General features: G+C 37.8%; 1 protein-coding gene across 50 annotated transcripts in view; it reads left to right on the top strand.

Annotated features, from left to right (window-relative positions):
* PTPRD (protein tyrosine phosphatase receptor type D) overlaps window positions 1–18,681 on the top strand; it is a 2,336,513-nt gene that overhangs the window by 1,969,873 nt on the left and 347,959 nt on the right. The gene's annotated exons all lie outside the window — the stretch shown is intronic.

Below are 18,681 nucleotides of genomic sequence, written 5' to 3'. Positions count from 1 at the left end.
CAATTAATCTAGGACTTCCAGAGTCTTAAGGACAGTGAGGGTGGTATAGAGCCTCGTGCGAAATGATGTCTGAATTGGATGTGACCTTGTTTACTCTTCCTTCCCTATGTGCTCTAACAAGGAAGCATTTTTCTGAATGTCTAATGCATTCAAAACTTTCAAAAATATAACTCCAATTTTAAATTCCCATGTAAAGTTTTGCCTGTGTTTTATTTTCACACTTCACTGCTGGGATTCCAAGCTGTCACACAGAGAAGCTGTCAGCAGAGACAGCGAGAGAGACACATAAGCAGCCTGCAGGCCTGCACCCACAACGAGCCTGAAGACCAGCAGAGCCTCAGATACAAAAGGCACTTAGACCCCCAACAGATCAAAATAACTGCTGTTTCTTTCCCCTTCCTCTGATTCATCAATCTTATAACTAAATAAATGTGTTGCTCACTTCCCACATGAGTTCCCACTGCTCGTGGTGCCAGGGTCTGTTAATAATTTAGGGAGTACTACAGATTGTCGTGGGGAAGTCAGACAGTTCGCAGTGAAAGTGGTACTTGACATTCCACTTTACGCCTTGCTGGTTTCTGACAATAATCTGGCTGCCACATTTCATAAAATTTTTATTTGAGTTTGATGGGTACGTGTGCAGATTGGTTCTATATAGATAAAATTGTGTGTCGCAAGAGTTTGTTGTACTTACCGTAAATTTTGTCACTCAGGTAATCAGCATAATACTGGATTGGTAGTTTTTGATTCTCACCCTCCTTCTCACCCTCCACCCTCAATTAGGCGCTGGTGTCTCTTGTTTCCTTCTTTGTGTCTGTGCATACTCAGTGTTTAGCTCCCACTTATAAGTGAGAACAAGGGATGTTTGCTTTTCCCTTCCTGCTTATTAGTTCACTTAGGATAACGGCCTCCAGCTCCATTCGTGTTACTACAAAGGACATGATCTCATTCTTTCTCATAGGTGGGTAGTATTCGATCGTCTATATATACCACAGTTTCTTTATCCAGTCTACTGTTGATGGACATTTAGGTTGAGTTTATGTCTTTGCTGTTGTGAATAGTGCTGTGATAAATGTATGTGGGCATGTGTCCTTATGGCTACCAGATTTTGATTGTTGAGATTTCCAGTTTAGAAATTATTACATGGAAACTGAAAATCAGTTCTGTGTTTTAAATCTTTAATTTTTTATTAAAGTGCAACATTCTTTATGGCTATATTAGGTATGCACGCCATTTAAAAATGCCATTTGATTATATCTTTGTCCATTATGACTTTTTATAACAAAATGAAACAATTTCCTTAATAATCACTTTACTCATTTCATTTATTCACGCATCCTTTTCTACAGACTTATTTTGGGTGCCTACTGTGTGGCAAGCACTCCATTTTTTGAGCAAAAAAAAAGGGCCAGGTGCAGTGGCTCACACCTGTAATCCCAGCACTTTGGGAGGCTGAGACAGGCAGATTGCCTGAGGTCAGGAGTTTAGCCTGGCAAACATGGTGAAACCCCATCTCTATTAAACAAAACAAAGATTAGCTGGGTGTAGTGGCGGGTACCTCTAATCCCAGCCAGCTACTCGGGAGGCTGAGGCATGAGAATCGCTTGAATTTGGGAGGTTTGTAGTGAGCCAAGATTGCACTGCTGATCTCTAGCCTGGGCAACAGAGCAAAATTCCATCTCCAAACAAGAAAAGAGATGAAAATGATGTTAATGTTGGCAGTAAATTTTGGTGGGTGTGGTAGATGAGAAAGCTTCTGTAATGCAGTGTAAGCTCCTTAAGATGGGTTTAGGGAGTTGTCAGAAGGGAATTCAGATGAAGGAGCATTTCTCAGCCTCAGAGGGTTCAGAAACTGCTTCAAGGATAAAGTGATGCTTAAAGGAGATCTAGAAAGTGAGCTAGATAAAAAAATGCATGGAGATTTATATACCAGGCAATGGTCCTAATAAACAAAAAGGTATTAGGAATAATGTCACTTACTCGCGGACCTGGAGATAGTTTGCTATGGTTAGTGTACACATTTATATGAAAAGCACTCACTGTGGATCAAAATGGGTTAGAATGATGGGACTCAGGTCATGAAGAGGCTTATCGATTAGATTCTGAGGGTTAGAGTTGATCTTGAAGGTCAGGGACCAGGAGCACATTGTGGTATGTCATAGAGGGAAGTGATGATGGGATATATGTTTTAGAAAACATACTCTGGCTTCACTGTGAAGTGTGGGTTGGAGTAGGAGTGCTATTGGAAATAGATAAGTTGGAATGCTTCTAAAATTGCCCACAGCATAGAAACCAAGAGACTGAATCAGAATGGGGACAGTAGGGGTAGAGACAAGGTGACAGAGGTATGATCTGTCTAAGATGTTGAAGGTGACATGAGATGATGGGTACACAATCATAGTACCTGGAATGTTTTGATGATGTTGAAGGAGGTACAGGGCTTCATTTTTTCTTAGATAGGAATTTGAGGCATCGAGTGTGATGGATGGAATAGGATGGCCAGGGGTGTGTGTGTGTGTGTGTGTATGTGTGTGTGTGTGTACCTGGAGTTAGGGGTATGACATAAAGAAATAGAGGATGATGCAGATTTAAGAAAGGGAGGAGTGGGGTTTTTTGCATGAGACAGTACTTACTGACTTTGAAACTCATCTATTGATGAATGAATCTATAATACCAGTTAACATTTATTATATACTCACTATGTGAAGGGTATGTGCTAAAACCTGTGTTTCCATCTCAGAACAATTCTGTGAAACAGGTACAAAAATTGCCACCCTCCACACATGAGGAACTAGAGGCTTAAAGAGGTCAACGTGCTCAAAGCCACATAGGACAGAAAGGTTGGGAGCCAGAATTCAAACCCGGGTGTCGAGCATGTAAACATTGTCTCATGAGGCTCCCCAGATGTCCCAAGTGTATGGGACATCGACTTAATGCTATCTGTATTGGTGCTTAAAATAAAGAAGGTGGATGTTGATATGTATTTACTGATGACAGGAGAGAAAACTTAAAAGGAAAAAAAAATTGTACCCTAGTTATTTCGGTTGTAATTTCTAAGGGTTTTAAAATGCATTGGAGAGTAAATGCTATTTGACAGTATCTAGATTTATTGTAAAGCTCAGAAGTAGGAGAACTTCGGCTAGTTTGGTGAAGGAAGTAAAAAAAAAACCAAAGAAACAAACAAAAACAACCCCCAAAAAACCCCAGCAACTTAGAAAATAGTGAAGTATAAGCTCACTTTGAAATGGACTGTGACCTTGTGAAATGAGAAGCATTTTTTCCTCTCTGAATGTACCTTAATCATAATGTAGCCCAGGGGAGCCAAACATTTTATATATTTTAACAAGCTAAGTGGTTTTATAAAAGTGCTGTTAGAAGGATTTATTTTAATTGGATGTTGAAACATACTGGTCTTAAATCACAGTTAGTGCCCTACTCAGAGCTCTTTTCCAGGTTAGCTTTCATAAGTAAAGTAGCAGAACTAATTATTTGGTCATCAAATAATTCTGAGTATTGGAGTTTTACTTATTTTTGCTTGTATTAACTTATTACAGGCTTCTTTCCTCTTTTTTTGTCTGGCTGTGTCACCAGGCTGGAGTGCAGTGGTGCCATCTTGGCTCACTGCAACCGCCGCCTCCCAGGTTCAAGTGATTCTCCTGTCTCAGCCTTCTGAGTATCTGGGACTACAGGCATGTGTCACCACGCCCAACTAATTTTTGTATTTTTGTTGATCTGCCTGCCTTGGCCTCCCAAAGTGCTGGGATTACAGGTATGAGCCATACTTCAGGCTTTCGAAATGCTTGAATTGCGCATTCAAAATTGTGTATGTGTTGTGTGTGTGTGTATTTTATTGTTATTTTTCTTTCATATTAATCACATTGCAGTGAATCTCCACCTGGTGGGGAAGTTGTTTCCGGGGGATATTTGGTGGTGTTTGGAGACATTTTTGGTTGTCAGAATGGGGGCAGGAGGTGCTAACCACATTTACGGGGTAGGGTTCAGGGATGGTGCTAAGCACCATACAAGGCACAGGACAGCCCCATACCCATAAAAAATTATGCAGCCCCAAATGTCAGTAGCACCAAAGTTGAGAAACACTACTTCAGTGCACTAGATATACCAATTAAACATACACAAATGGAGATATTTTCCTTAGCAGCTGACTTAAAAAATAGCGGTGCTGCTTGGCATTCAACAAAAGGGAATAAATATACAAGGTAAATAAATTAGGGGAATAAATTAAAATTATAGAAGGAGAAAAACAAAAATGAGGTACATTAAAAAGAATTAAAAATGTATTAGTAGAAAGGGGCAAACTCATCTTAATAACCATTATTCCAGCTGTCTTTTATCTAGAAGACTTAAGAGAGTGTAAATAAGTGACAGTTGTGAGGTTCACATTTTCCTTCATATTAAGTATATGCTATTACTACTGTTATTATTAATTTATAGAGCATGAAAAAACGTGTTAAGTGCAGTGCGAAATATAGACTCAGTCAGCACCCAGAGGGTTTTAAGATTATAATTAGGCAGATGGAGCCAACTCAAGCTTAGGATGGGGAAAATAGGTGACAACATGAGAAAGAGGTTGGAACTTGCTTCAAATCTTCTTTTGTGCAACTTCTATTACATTTTAGTTAACCTTCAGTTGTGCATGTGTATGTGTGTGTGTGTTTTTAAATGGAAAGAGCCACTGTGTTTCACAGAGAAAAATACTTTGAGAGATGATTTGATATTACCAAAGAGAAAAAAAATCAGCGAATACAAATAAGCTTGAAATATCTATTGTAAAATGTGTAAGGAAATCTTACTAGGGGAAAAAAAATCAAGTGGTTATGAAATACCTGTTTTGCATGTTTGATAAGCTCATTTTAATATAGGAAATGGAAAGGTTTCTGAATCTTTTCCATGTAAGTTTTCCAATTACATTTATTTGCTCTATTTACTGTTTATAATTGGCAGAATTGAAACAGAAAGATTGAGAGGATTTAGGCCTCTAAAAATACATGCCCACATACCCAGCCACTCACATACAAAGAGTACAAAAATTAAGGTGTTGGGAAAAGAAGGTATGTTACATGTTCCTTGCTAATGAGAGACATTATATTTAGGTCCCTAACTAAAAATTTTATAAGCAGTTGCCATTTTTATCTGTTCATGCAAAAGGAATACTATTTCAGGGACAGTATGTGCCATCATCTAGTTGTGAAGCAGTGCTTTCCTAAGAGTACTTAATAATTGGAGATTTGTTCATTACAGAGTATTGCATTTCTTTTTATTTATTTTTTAGTATACTTTAAGTTCTGGGGTACATGTGCAGAACGTGCAGGTTTTTTACCTAGATATACATGTGCCTTGGTGGTTTGCTGTCTCTATCACCCATCATCTACGTTAGGTATTTATCCTAAAGCTGTCCCTCGAATATTCCATTTCTGACTTTACATTCTTTCTTTTTCATATTTTTAAAATGCAAAATAGCAAATTAATTAGTAATTATAAGAAGGTAGAGTTAAATGTGTTATACAAGGAACCCCAGCATGTCACTATTAATATGTGTCACATCCTGCCCAACCCTAATAAAGCATGAAAGATTACATTTAGACAAAGTTGAAGGGCTGAAATGAAAATTTTAGTCAATATGTTTTGTAAATATGTGTAGTGCCAAATTCTTTTGGGGAAAATTAATGTCTGTCTCAGGTGACTTTTTCCTTTAATTTGCATTTGGTATCCTGTGATGAATACCCATTTGCATAAACTACTTGAATCTCATTCTGTTTAATTAGATAGCCTCTGTACTAATAAAATTATTTTCAAGTCTCAGCGAAGAGATGAGTGTAAGAAGATCTAGCAGTAACTTAAACTAAGAAGGTTGCATGAAAGCTTTTATTAGTATTAGATTAACTTTAGATTGTCAGGAACATGGACAGTAAACAAGCGAAAAGATGGTGTAACATAGATAATTTAACACACATATGAGGATATAATAGCTTTAAATGGTCATTTAGTTTGAATGAAAATTTGTGACGTTTTGTACCCATGAATGTTTATGGACTGGTGAGATGTTTACCTTTCCTGATGAATATTTAAGTATTTATACAAATAATGTGTGTTTTCTAGCCTATAGGTGCTCCAGTATATTTGAAATTGTCCAAGAGAGCTTTCAAAGGATTCATGACAAATAGCACAAAGTATAAAAATAGGGTCCGTTATAGATACAGTTCTTTCCTACAATTTTTTCAAGAAAGACACGTGGCCTATCTTCTAAAAGTGGCAAGTTTCAATTTTTGATGCAGCAGCCTCTTCAAGCAATAGATGTGTGAAAAATAATTTCTGGAGATTTCTTTTTAGGCCTATGCCTCTTTAAATTAAATGTGTCATTTTAGATTACTGGAAGTAAATATATTTCCATATTCAATGTAGGCATTTCTCTTATTCCTATAGACAAAATATTTGGCTAGGTGCATTTTAAAAAAAGTGGACTTTAAAACCTTTGGCTAGGTACATTTATTAAAAGTAGACTTTTTTCTAAACTGCTTTAAAGTTTGGAAAATGGATTCAGGAAAGTTATATCAGTAAGGTGTTTTTTTTTTTTTTTTTGTGGTAGAGTCTTGCTCTGTTGCCAGGCTGGAGTGCAGTGGTGCAATGGCACAATCTCTGCTCACTTCAACCTCTCTGCCTCCTGGGTTCGAGCAATTCTCCTGCCACAGCCTCCCAAGTAGCTGGAACTACAGGCATGCACCACCACATCCAGCTCATTTTTATATTTTTAGTAGAGGTGGGGTTTCACCATGTTGACCAGGAGTCTCTGTGTCTTGACCTCGTGATCCGCCCGGCTCAGCCTCCCAAAGTGCTGAGATTACAGGCATGTGCCACTGTGCCCGGCCGACAATAATTTTTAAAAGTAAGCTTACAGCAGTAAGTTTTGAAAGTATGTTTAGTGTGTTCTGTACCCTGGGTAAACTGTTATTTCCTTTGCTTCTTTTAGTTTACATGATACACATTTCCTACCATTGTTATTTTTCACCTTTTCCAGAACACCTTTTCAAGACTTATTCATGTATATGCCTTCCACTCTTATTTTACTTTAGTTGTATTTTAAATTCATTTAGTGAATATTATTTTAGGGATGATAACTTGCATATATATTTTAAAAATTAAATAAGTACCATATCATTTTTCTGCAAAATTAAGTCATTCAAATTTGGGGTTATTCATTTAGAATATGTTTATTTTCTATTTTGTCTTAATTTTGTTTAATTTTATTCTTCACTTTCCTTTTTCAAGCTGATACTCTCCAAGCACACCATATAGGTAGAAATGGAATATATAAGAATGTCTGCATTGCCACAGTATTAAGTAAAGGAATCCTCCCCTCACCCCCACATGCACACACACAGGCTGTGTTTGTCCTCACACTTTCAAGAGATTTTTGCCTTAATTCTTCACCACCTACTTCCCTTCAATCTGTCTTCCTCCGGAGAAACTCAGCTGCACTCTCAAATGTACCAGTGATCCTCTCTAACTACTGAAAGAAATGTGCTTTGCCTGGGTTTCATTCTCTGTCGCCTCTCTGCAGCATTTCCCATAACCACTGGTCATCCCCACCCCTAGTCTTAGTTCTTCAGTGCTTTAGCAGATCTCTTTCTGTGTTTCTTTCTTTTTGAACACTGTAAATGACATCCATGTCTATCAACTGAGTAGATTTTTAAAAAACAAATTTCATTTTTCATATTTGAGGTTTACAAAGCCAAAGTATGGGATACATATAGATACATAGAAACATATAGATAGTATAGTGGTTACTGTTGTGAAGCAGATTAACATCTGTCATCTCATATATTTTAGCTGACAAGAGCAGCTAAAATCTACTTATAAGCCAGACACAGAAAAATATTGCATGGTCTCACTTACATGTAGACGATAATACATACATTTAAGCTAGTACAGCATTAGTATTCACTGTTTCTTTCTCTGTGTAATTGATGTAATACACAGAGATAGATGTAATTGATGTAATACACAGAGATAGATGTAATTGATGTAATACACAGAGATAGTGGTTACTACAGATCGGGGAGGAGTGGGGAGATGCAGGTCAAGAGGATACAAAGTAGCAGATATATAGGAGGAACAACTCTAAATATCTAAACATGAAGTCTAAAATTAATAAAATTGTGTCATATTAGAGATTTTGGTTAAATAAGTAGATTTTAGCTGCTCCCATCTTTTTCTGATGCCTTTTCTTCCTTCCCAAATCACAGGGTTAGAGAGGAAAACCATGAGTTCAAAGAGTGAATTGTCTCTTTGTTAGTGAGTTGAGTGATAATTGATAATTTACTCACATCTCTTACTTGATAAATTTTTTAAAAAGGCCATAAACACCGACTCCTTTAATCTTTCTCTATAGCAATCTGAACTTCTTTGGCACAAGTCAGAGAGGAGAGGAATAAGCAGGACAGCATTTCGTAGGGACTTGCGGAGTTCTCGCTTGTTATTTGGCTAATTTCCCACTCCTCCTCCTTCCTACAGTGCTGCTCACTCCCTAGCTTCAAACATGCACGTGCTCCACATTCCTCATAGCCTCTACAACTTCTTTAAACTGGCATTCCAGGTGACCCACATTCTGATTTCAGCCCTCTTTTCCTGGATTATCACTCACTAGTTTTTTGGACAAACCAATTGTTCTACACTTACTCTTCTAATTTGCTATATCCTAAAAGGGCCTTGTTTCCCTTTGAAACTTCCAGATTTACATGAGTCAGGGTTTCCACCGCTTCTCACTGATGTGGCTTGAATAGCACGGCAGTCTATATCCTTCCCCAGCATTTGTGTCTCTTCATGTGGGAGAATGGAAAATACTAGGGGCTTCTTTCTCCCCTTCTGAACGCTAGAGATGGGATTTCCCACACCCTTCTCCCTGGTGCCCTTCACCACAGTCAGTCTGTCTTACTGGTATGGACTAACACATCAGGTCTTAAACCCTCAGAAATCTCTGTAGCAGCAGTGAACATCAGCCTCTTCTCCTCAGGTCTACCCCAGCCTGCAGGGGATACATGCTAAGAAACTTCTTTTCTCCGTAGTGGAGGGGGACTAAAACAGAGAAGATGCCATATTCCTGAGCTTTCTGGAAGCTCTCCTTGAAATTCACCCCACTACCCTCTGGTCCTGTCACCAGAGTGGGGCTGTATCCAACCAAGGAGTAAGAGGTCACTGTCTGCCTGAGTGCACCCCTCATCTTTTGAGTGCTGATTTTAAAACTACATCACTTTGGGAAAAGGAGTACCTCCCTGCCCTTTCCCATAGAGAGGAGAGAGAATGGAGTCTCTCTCTCTCCACTGAACTCGCCACAAGGCTGTTCAGTGCTCCTCCTTGATCCCCTCCTTGTGGCAGCTGGAGAAGTGGGGGACAGGCTGAAGTGGGTACTGGTAGCAGGATCTGCTCTGGTATATTTGGGTCTGAGCTCAGGTATGTAGTTCCCACAGCTTCTGGTTTGCTCACTGCACACCATCTCTAACTTTTGGAATACTTTGCACTTTTTGTTCTCAACTTCAGATCGTAGACACAGTTTGGAGACTAAGAAAATCCATCTTGTGATTCTAGTATGATCAAGATTCGAGGTTTTTGTTTGTTTGTTTGTTTCCTGAGAAGGAGTCTCGCTCTGTCACCCAGGCTGGAGTGCAGTGGCAAGATCTTGGCTCACTGCAACTTCTGACTCCTGGGTTCAAGTGATTCTCCTGCCTCAGCCTCCAGAGTAGCTGGGACTACAGGCACATGTCACCACGCCTGGCTAATTGTTTTTTTTTTTTTTTTTAATTTTTAGCAGAGACAAGGTTTCACCACGTTGGCCATGCTGGTTTCGATCTCCTGATCACCTTGGCCTCCCAAAGTGCTGGGATTACAGGTGTGAGCCACCATGCCTGACCAAGATTTGAGTTTTAATTGAAGGACAGTTGTTATGAATCGCTTAATACAATGTATACACAAATAAAAATTTCCAAAATTTTTTTTCACTATTTTTATTATTGTTTGTTGTCTGCGTTTTCTTTTTTAGTGACAATGTCATTATCTCTTTATATAACTGACATTTTAAGCAAGTAAATCATGTAGTCTGTGTTTTGATGCAGTCTCTTAGTTTTATAGTAAAGATTAAAAATCAGAAATTAATTTATTCTATGTGATTAGGTACTTTCTGAAATGCTTTGCAACACAGTTTGGCTTAATTCTGCAGTTGCCTGAAAAAGGAAGCACATGGAAAACTGTGGTGAACATATGTGTCTCCATGTATTTATCTGCATGTAATTAGAATGAAACCTGTCTAGCCTGGCTGAGTTTAACAAATTAAATATTCACTTAATTTGATCTATTTTTTGAGCATCCAATTAAAGGCTTTTTATGTTAGAGTAATAATTGTGATCATAAAGAATATTTTATTACAAAGAATAAACAAGCACTTGGCTTTCCTCGGACCTAGTACCTCATTAGGTAGTATGACATTGTTCTTGGTTTTGTTTACATTGAGTGAGATGGTGCTAAAAGAGCCAGTTAGCACTGGAATTTCTCATCAGGGCGATATGTTATATTTTTACAGCAGCAACAAGGTAGCCAGTGGCCATTGGGTATCTTCACATTTGCAGAAGTTTAAATAAAATTAATAAAAGTGACCAGACCAAGTTAACCCCATGATTTATAGCTTATTTTCTAATTAGTGATCTGTATATTTTCTATCTTCTTAATTTAAAAAATTTTTATAATATATATATATATAATATATATATATAATTTAATTTTATTTTTTGAGATGGAGTTTCGCTCTTGTTACCCAGGCTGGAGTGCAATGGCATGATCTTGGCTCACTGCAACCTCTGCCTCCTGGGTTCAAGCAATTCTCCTGCCTCAGCCTCCTGAGTAGCTGGATTATAGGCACGCACCACCATGCCTAGCTAATTTTTTGTAATTTTAGTAGAGACGGGGTTTCACCATGTTGACCAGGATGGTCTCGATCTCTTGACCTTGTGATCCACCCGCCTCGGCCTCCCAAAGTGTGTTTTTATATATTTTTTTGAGTCTGAGTCTTGCTCTGCCAGCAGGCTGGAGTGCAGTTGTGCGATCTCGATTCACTGCAACCTCCACCTCCCAGGTTCAAGTGATTCTCCTGCCTCCACCTCCCAAGTAGCTGGGACTACAGGCACGCACCACCACACCTGGCTAATTTTTGTATTTTTAGTAGAGGTGGGGTTTCACCATGTTGGACAGGATGGTCTTGATCTCTTGACCTCATGATCCGCCTGCTTCGGCCTCCCAAAGTGCTGAGATTACAGGTGTGAGCCACTGTACCTGGCCTATTTTTATTTTTTACTGGGCAGCCTCTTCAGCCAGAATAGGCTCAGAGGGACTCTCTTATTTTCTCACTTTGCATATTGAAATTGCATTAATTGCCTGTAGGATCAGGGTTATTGTGATACAGGTTGAGTATTTCTTATCTGAAATGATTGGGGCCAAAACTTTCAGATTTTAGATTTTTTTTTTATTTTGGAATATTTGCATATATATAATGAGATATCTTGGAGATGGGAACCAAATCTAAAAACAAAATCCATTTATATTTCATATATACATTTCATGTATATTGCATATACATGTAATTTCATAAATAGTTTATATTTTGTGTGTCTTATAGGCATTAAACAGGTAATTTTATGCAATCTTTTAAATAAGTTTGTGCATCAAGTGAAGTTTCTGTTAAGGACTTACATGTGAAGTTTTCACTTTCAGTGTTATGTCAATGCCTAAAATGTTTTGAATTTTGAAACATTTTGTATTTCAGATTTTTTTTTTTTTTTTTTTTTGAGACGGAGTTTCGCTCTTGTTACCCAGGCTGGAGTGCAATGGCGCAATCTCGGCTCACCGCAACCTCCGCCCCCTGGGTTCAGGCAATTCTCCTGCCTCAGCCTCCTGAGTAGCTGGGATTACAGGCACGCACCACCGTGCCCAGCTAATTTTTTGTAATTTTTAGTAGAGACGGGGTTTCACCATGTTGACCAGGATGGTCTCGATCTGTTGACCTCGTGATCCACCCGCCTCGGCCTCCCAAAGTGCTGGGATTACAGGCTTGAGCCACCGCGCCCGGCCGTATTTCAGATTTTTGAAGCTTAGTGAAGCTGGTTAGAGAAGCTTAACCAGTACATGAGGGAGTGTTGAAACTGGTCAGATTTAAGAAACAATATGGAAAAAAATCGAATTTTCTGGTTTTTATTTATTTACTTATTTTGAGATGAAGTTTCACTCTTGTCTCCCAGGTTGCAGTACAGTGGTGCAGGCTCAGCTCACTGCAACCTCTGCCTCCCAGATTCAAGCAATGCTCCTGCCTCAGCCTCCCAAGTAGCTGGGATTACAGATGTGAAACCACCATGCCTGGCTAAGTTTTGTATTTTTAGCAGAGATGAGGGTTTTGCCATGTTGGCCAGGCTGGTCTTGAACTCTGGACTTCAGGTGATCTGCCTGCCTTGATTTTCTAAAGTGCTGGAATTATAGGTATGAGCCACTGTGCCCGGCCTTCTGGTTTTGTTTTAAACTGGCCCTCCAAATTCCCTTTATTTTTGTGTATAACTATATTAAGTAAGATTGTTATAGTTAATATGTATACACAAGCCACAATACTTGTTTCTTGTTATAGATAATGTATGTACACAAGATATAGTGCTTGTGTTAGTGTAAAAGTAGGAGTTTTTAGTAGCAGATCAGTTTGAGAAGGCAGAGGTCATGGAAGGCCAGAGTGATATGCATTGTTGAATCTACCTGGTATAACATTCACTCAGAGGGACACTATGTTCTGCTGGATGTCTGCAGAGAACTCACAGGACGTTCATTATAGTGGAAACTACTGGGATTTAAAAATAATAGAGTTTAGCATGTTGTACAGTTTCGTCTCCTATTATCAAATGAGTCACCTAGAAGTTTGCAGATTGTTGGCTAGAGAGGTGCACGTGTTTTGCCTTCCAGTTTTCTTAGGACACAAAATTTTAGGTATTCAGAAAAAGGCAGTTTCTGTGAAAGGAGAATATTTGGCTCCAATTTTATTGCTAGAATTTTATGAAACGCCTATAAGGGCTTCATGATATGAAGCCCCATGAATTCCGTTCAGATTATGGCTTTCATTTTTAAACCATCTTTTCGCTTTTTGTCTTTCGCATAAGATTTGTATGGATTATCTCAGGAAAACAACAGAAGTGGAAAAAGTAGTAAGCAAATCTCTAGCTCTTCCTTCTGAACAAACCATTTAATTTTATCCTGCATTGAATGTTGACTTAACACATAAAATATTTGAAGTGAACCATAATCAGCATTTGAGTTGTAGGTTCTTGTTCTAGTATGTTTGATGATTTGCTCAAATGTTGACACTTTTCTACAGCAGAGGGAAAAAAAGTCAATTTAAAACATTACGTTTTTAGCGAAAGCCTTCAGTATAAAAATATGGACAAAATAGCATGTTCTTTTATGGTACAAAGCTGTAAATGCTAATAGTTTTAAATATAAAGTGGATTTCATTCAGGGAAAAAAAAGCAGTTATAAAATGCCCAAACGATTGTGCAATAATAATTACGGGGAAATAATTGTTCAGTTCTTTAGTTAACACACTCTATTTTAATGGAACACTTTGAATTAATAAACATACCCATGCTTTTTTTTTGTGACAGTAATAACCACAGTGTAGCTTATCAGATAATTAACTTTCACAAACATAATAACAAGTCTAAGGAGTAGCAATGACACTGTTACAATAAAGTATTTCTTAGGATGTTGAATTCTTAAAGGAACTGCTTAAATTCAAGCTTCTTCCTTCTTGCAAAGGGACTGTGACTTTTGTTACTAGGTGTAATACAGGGGCATTTCAGTGAAGAGAAATAAAAGTGGGGTGAAGGGAAATAATACAGAAAAAGACAATAGGAAAAACAGGAAAACAGATTTGGGAGTAAGCACATACAGGTATCATGAAAGGTAACATCGAAACTCTGGATTAGACCTGTATTGATCTTTAATTAGGGTAAGTGACTTAAGAGTTCAGCTTGTATTTCTAATTCGGGTAAGCTATCTTCCTCTCAGTGGCTTTTCAAAGGATAAGCTCATGGAAAAAAAAATCCTGCCTTTTAATTCTTTTCTCTGTTTTGAAGTAATTATATTAAAAGCAAGCTCCAGATGATACAGTTTCATGTGGACATCATGCAAGGCCCCCATGCAATACAGCCACGTCTACAGAGCGGAAGGGCTGCATACGGTGGCTGTCAGAGTGGCTGGGAGAATATTAAGATCCCCTGCATTTTGGTGGTGACACAATGGCCAGCTTAACATTTGTTTCTGTTTTTCATAGTAATTTGACACATTTGAAACAGACAAAAATCTTACTTTCAATTAAACACTGCTTGTGGAAGAACTACCCCCTCCCTCCAAAAAAATTAGAACTCAGTTTTTGAGAATGAGCAAACATGATTTTTTTTGCTGCGTTGCTTTTAATGCTATAGTTTGATGAAATTACAGTGCATTGTCTGATGGATTTTGTGTTCTGTTAAGAAGGCATGAAGTATTTTGTATTCTACCTACCACTCAATTGTGTGGATTGGTGAACATTTCCCAGACTGTGCCTATTGAATTAGGTCTTCAGTGTATCATTATTGTTAGAAGTTATGCAGTTAATTTTTCCCTTCTGAAATGTACCTTTCTGTGATAAAACCATGGGACACAAGAGATTTCATTTAAACTTTGGTGAACAACTAAAAAATGTGAATATTTGTATTTATATGTGAATATGACTGAAGAAATATTTTAAAGCAGCTTCTGGCTGTGTGCAGGAATAGTGGAGTGTGGTGATATATATAGTGTGAGTCATTACTATGTCTCAGCAACATGCATTTAAGAGGATTATATACTATAAATACCAGAGCTATCCAGAAGTATATGACCTGGTGGTCTCTGCTCACCAGGAAAGTACAGATTGACTGGCTGGTGTCACTGTCATGCCGTTTGGCTGATCCATCACATTGGAGGGAGAAGTATTACACAGAGGTTTGTTTTTCCATGCTTCTGGGTGAGTAGTGTGATATCAGGGGTGGTACCTGCCTTGTATTTATACCCATAGTGCTTAACACAGTGATTTGCTTTTATTGAAGAAGAGATTGGCAGCATCTGCCCCATTGTGTTCTCTATAGGAAAATGTCTGCATTCACTAAGAAAATTTTGAACTTTGATAGTCATGGTTATTATGGTTCAGAAGAGTTAATAGACACACACAATGGTAATGAGAAATGAGAAGGAATATGATGCTTGGTCTTTTTTTTTTAAGGATTATTAAGAGAAGCTTCTGATGAGGCTATGAATTTTGAATGGATTTATTTGATGACAGGTATAAACATTTGCCACCTCATCGAGTTTCTAAAGTTTGGAGTGGCTGAAGAGCCAACTGGTTTTGCACAGTGTTCTAGGGATCAATCTCCAGATGATGTTAACTAAAATAAAAATTAATATCCTCTCAATATGGTAGAGATAATGAAAAGAGTGCAGGAAATATTTTTCCATGACATCTGGAAAGATCTGTAAGCAGTGTGAAATATCAGAGATCAGCTTGGGAAGATGCAGTGATTTAAAAACCATTTCCCCCCAATTATTTAAGCTTTTTAATTTTTTAATTTTTTTATACTTTGAAGACTAAATTGATAATATCTACACTTTAATTAATCATTTTTGTTATTTCATTTCAGCAAATAAACTACCATCATGTTTCAAGTATAATTTTAAAGTCTGGGCATGGTGGCTCATGCCTGTAATCCCAACACTTTGGGAAGCTGAAGCGGGTGGATCATTTGAGGTCAGGAGTTTGAGAATAGCCTGACCAACATGGTGAAACCCCATCTCTACTAAAACATAAAAATTCGTCGGGCATGGTGGCAGATGCCTGTAATCTCAGCCACTTGGGGAGGCTGAGGCAGGAGAACCGCTTGAACCTAGGAGGCGGAGGTTTGCAGTGAGATGAGATTGTACCACTGCATTCCAGCCTGGACAACAGAGTAACACTCCAGCCTGGGCAACAGAGTGAGTGTCTCTCTCTCTCTCTCTCTCTCTCTCTCTCTCTCTCTCTCTCTCTCTCTCTCTCTCTATCAATCAACATGGAAGTAAAATCTTCAGTCACAGCTATGTGTTGACAATCACATATAGAGCAAAATTTCCCACCTAACAGTCAATGACACTGATTTCTTTTTGGTTTTTTAAAATAAGTTAATGAAGATTTTAATTTTCTTAATGTTAGCTTTTTCCTTGTGAGTCCTTTACCTTTTGGACCCCAGAATTAAAAGAAAGAAAAAAGCCAATAATCTCAGTACTAGTTTGACTTTGGGAGAAAAAGAAAACAAACAGGATTTCTGGTTGTTCCAAAAGTGTTTGAAAAATATTCTCATTATAAGAAGTGTATCATTTAAAAAAATAGCTTTCAATAAAAAGTCCAGTTGGAATAGTCAGTTTCAAAAGCTCAATCCTAAATACTTTTTATTTGATTTTTTATACCAGGTTTGATCATTTTACAGACTAATTATTCTGAAAAATTTAGACTTATGCAACAGTATATGAAAACAAAACCTTTTTGATTTGTATATTTCAGACAGCAGGAATTCCTTCCCTGGTGTGTCTCTACTGACTTTAGATGATGTTCTTAGCATTGAACTCATACTTAAATATGTAGAAAGTGATTTCCTTTAAGATAATTATCAGAGAAAGGTAAATGAGTGTGTATCAGAACCAAAATTTATAACATTTGTTTTCAGGAATGAATTTACAAAATGGAAAACAAATATCCATTTCAGTAAAGGATAAAAATTCAAGAATCACAAAGTCAAATGTTTGAACGGTCCAGACATAAGTGAAAAAAATGGTGCAGATTTGAGGGAAAGGCAGTAGGGAATGGTGGGACCTATGGTGAATTGGTGAGTCTATGCTACTGCAATAAACAAGCAGGAAGTGAAACCCCAGTGAGGATTAGAGTGAAAATTTTCTGTTTTGACTGAAAAGTCAAATTGACTGAAGAGTCGTCTACAATTAGACAACAGGTGTGGACTGCAGAAAAACTATAGTTATATATCATCTCCTCCCTGTCGTACCCAGACCATGCCATAAACATAACCAGCTGCAGAGAGGCTTCCTGGTCTCTTGATCCCAAGATTGGAGTTATTCATCATTCTTTTGTTGTCCTATTCTTGGAGTCCCTTTTCTTATTTCAATGTAGTAGTAACCTCTTTTTCCCAGTAACAAATGTAGGGACTGATTTTGATTTTCCTTTTGAGAGTTTGAACATCAGTGCTGTTGATACATATTTATATAATTAAACATCCAGTTATGACTTGGTTGTCTCTCACTAATGTATAATATATCAGATCCCCATAAGCTATTGTTCTTCTTTAGGTTTTGAATAGATCTGGGAAAAAACAAAACAAAACAAATTAGGCTCTGGTGGTATGCATGTGGAGTCCCAGCTACTCAGAAGGCTGAGGCTAGAGGGTCACTTAAGCCCAAAAGTTTAAGACCAGCCTGGGCAACATAGCAAGGCTTTACCTCTAGAATAAATACGTAAATAAATAGATCCATGTTGTAGACCAAATACTTAATTAGTTGTCCCTTTCAATACTCAGTGAAACATACAAAATGCTATGAAATTTTAGAATTAACCAGGAGGAGATTTTTTATTTTTTCTTTACTATAATTGCATAGGTCACAAGCATTCAAAAAGTGGCAATGGTTGGAGAAATGAAACATAAACACAGAAATAACTGTGAAAGTATAAATCAACATTCTCCACCCCACCTTTTTTTTTTGAGATGGAGCCTCGTTCTGTTGCCCAGGCTGGAGTGCAGTGGTGTGATCTTGGCTCACCACAACCTCTGCCTCCTAGGTTCAAGTGATTCTCCTGCCTCAGCCTCCTGAGTAGCCGGGACTACAGGTGCAAGCCACCATGCCGAGCTAATTATTGTATTTTTAGTAGAGATGGGTTTCACTATGTTGGCCAGGCTGGTCTCGAACCCCTGACTTCATGTTCCACCCAACTCAGCCTCCCAAAGTACTGGAATTACAGGGGTGAGCCACCATGCCTGGCCCAAGTCAACATTTTAATCTTGCTTTTCTCAACATATGGCAGAGTAATAGTAGAATATAATTGCTGCTGGTATTGCAGTTTTTTGCTTTCTGCTTTTTTTATGCACAAAATTTTTAAAGGTTAGAGAAAAGGAACAAGTGGTGTAAAATTACGGCTATTTTACTTTTGTTAAACTTTTAAAGTGAACTTTTTATTTTTTTGTAAATATTTTATATTCTAACACTTTTATTGTTCATAGACATTAAAATTTCCCTTAGGAATGCAAAGTTATTTTTTTCATAAGTCAGGCATAATACTGCCTTTATAGTAGATGTGGAAATGCTCACATTGTAAACATAACCTTCTGCTATAATTGGTAATAAGAAATACGAGACTGATTTTGAATACTTGACAATGCAGTTTAGAACAGTGAATCAAATTCCTGGTCTGAACTGGGTATTGACCATGATGAAGAAGGAATGTCTCTTTCAGGATTTCCTCTGATGGTTATAATAAGGTGTGATTCTTTTTAGTGTCCTCAGGCCAGGTAGATCTTTATGTCCAGAGCATTTTTC

This window comes from Callithrix jacchus, chromosome 1 (genome assembly GCF_049354715.1).
Source record: "Callithrix jacchus isolate 240 chromosome 1, calJac240_pri, whole genome shotgun sequence".
NCBI classification, from domain to species: domain Eukaryota; kingdom Metazoa; phylum Chordata; class Mammalia; order Primates; family Cebidae; genus Callithrix; species Callithrix jacchus.
Note: the sequence above shows the minus strand (reverse complement) of the source record. Positions and strands in the feature narration are given on the sequence as shown.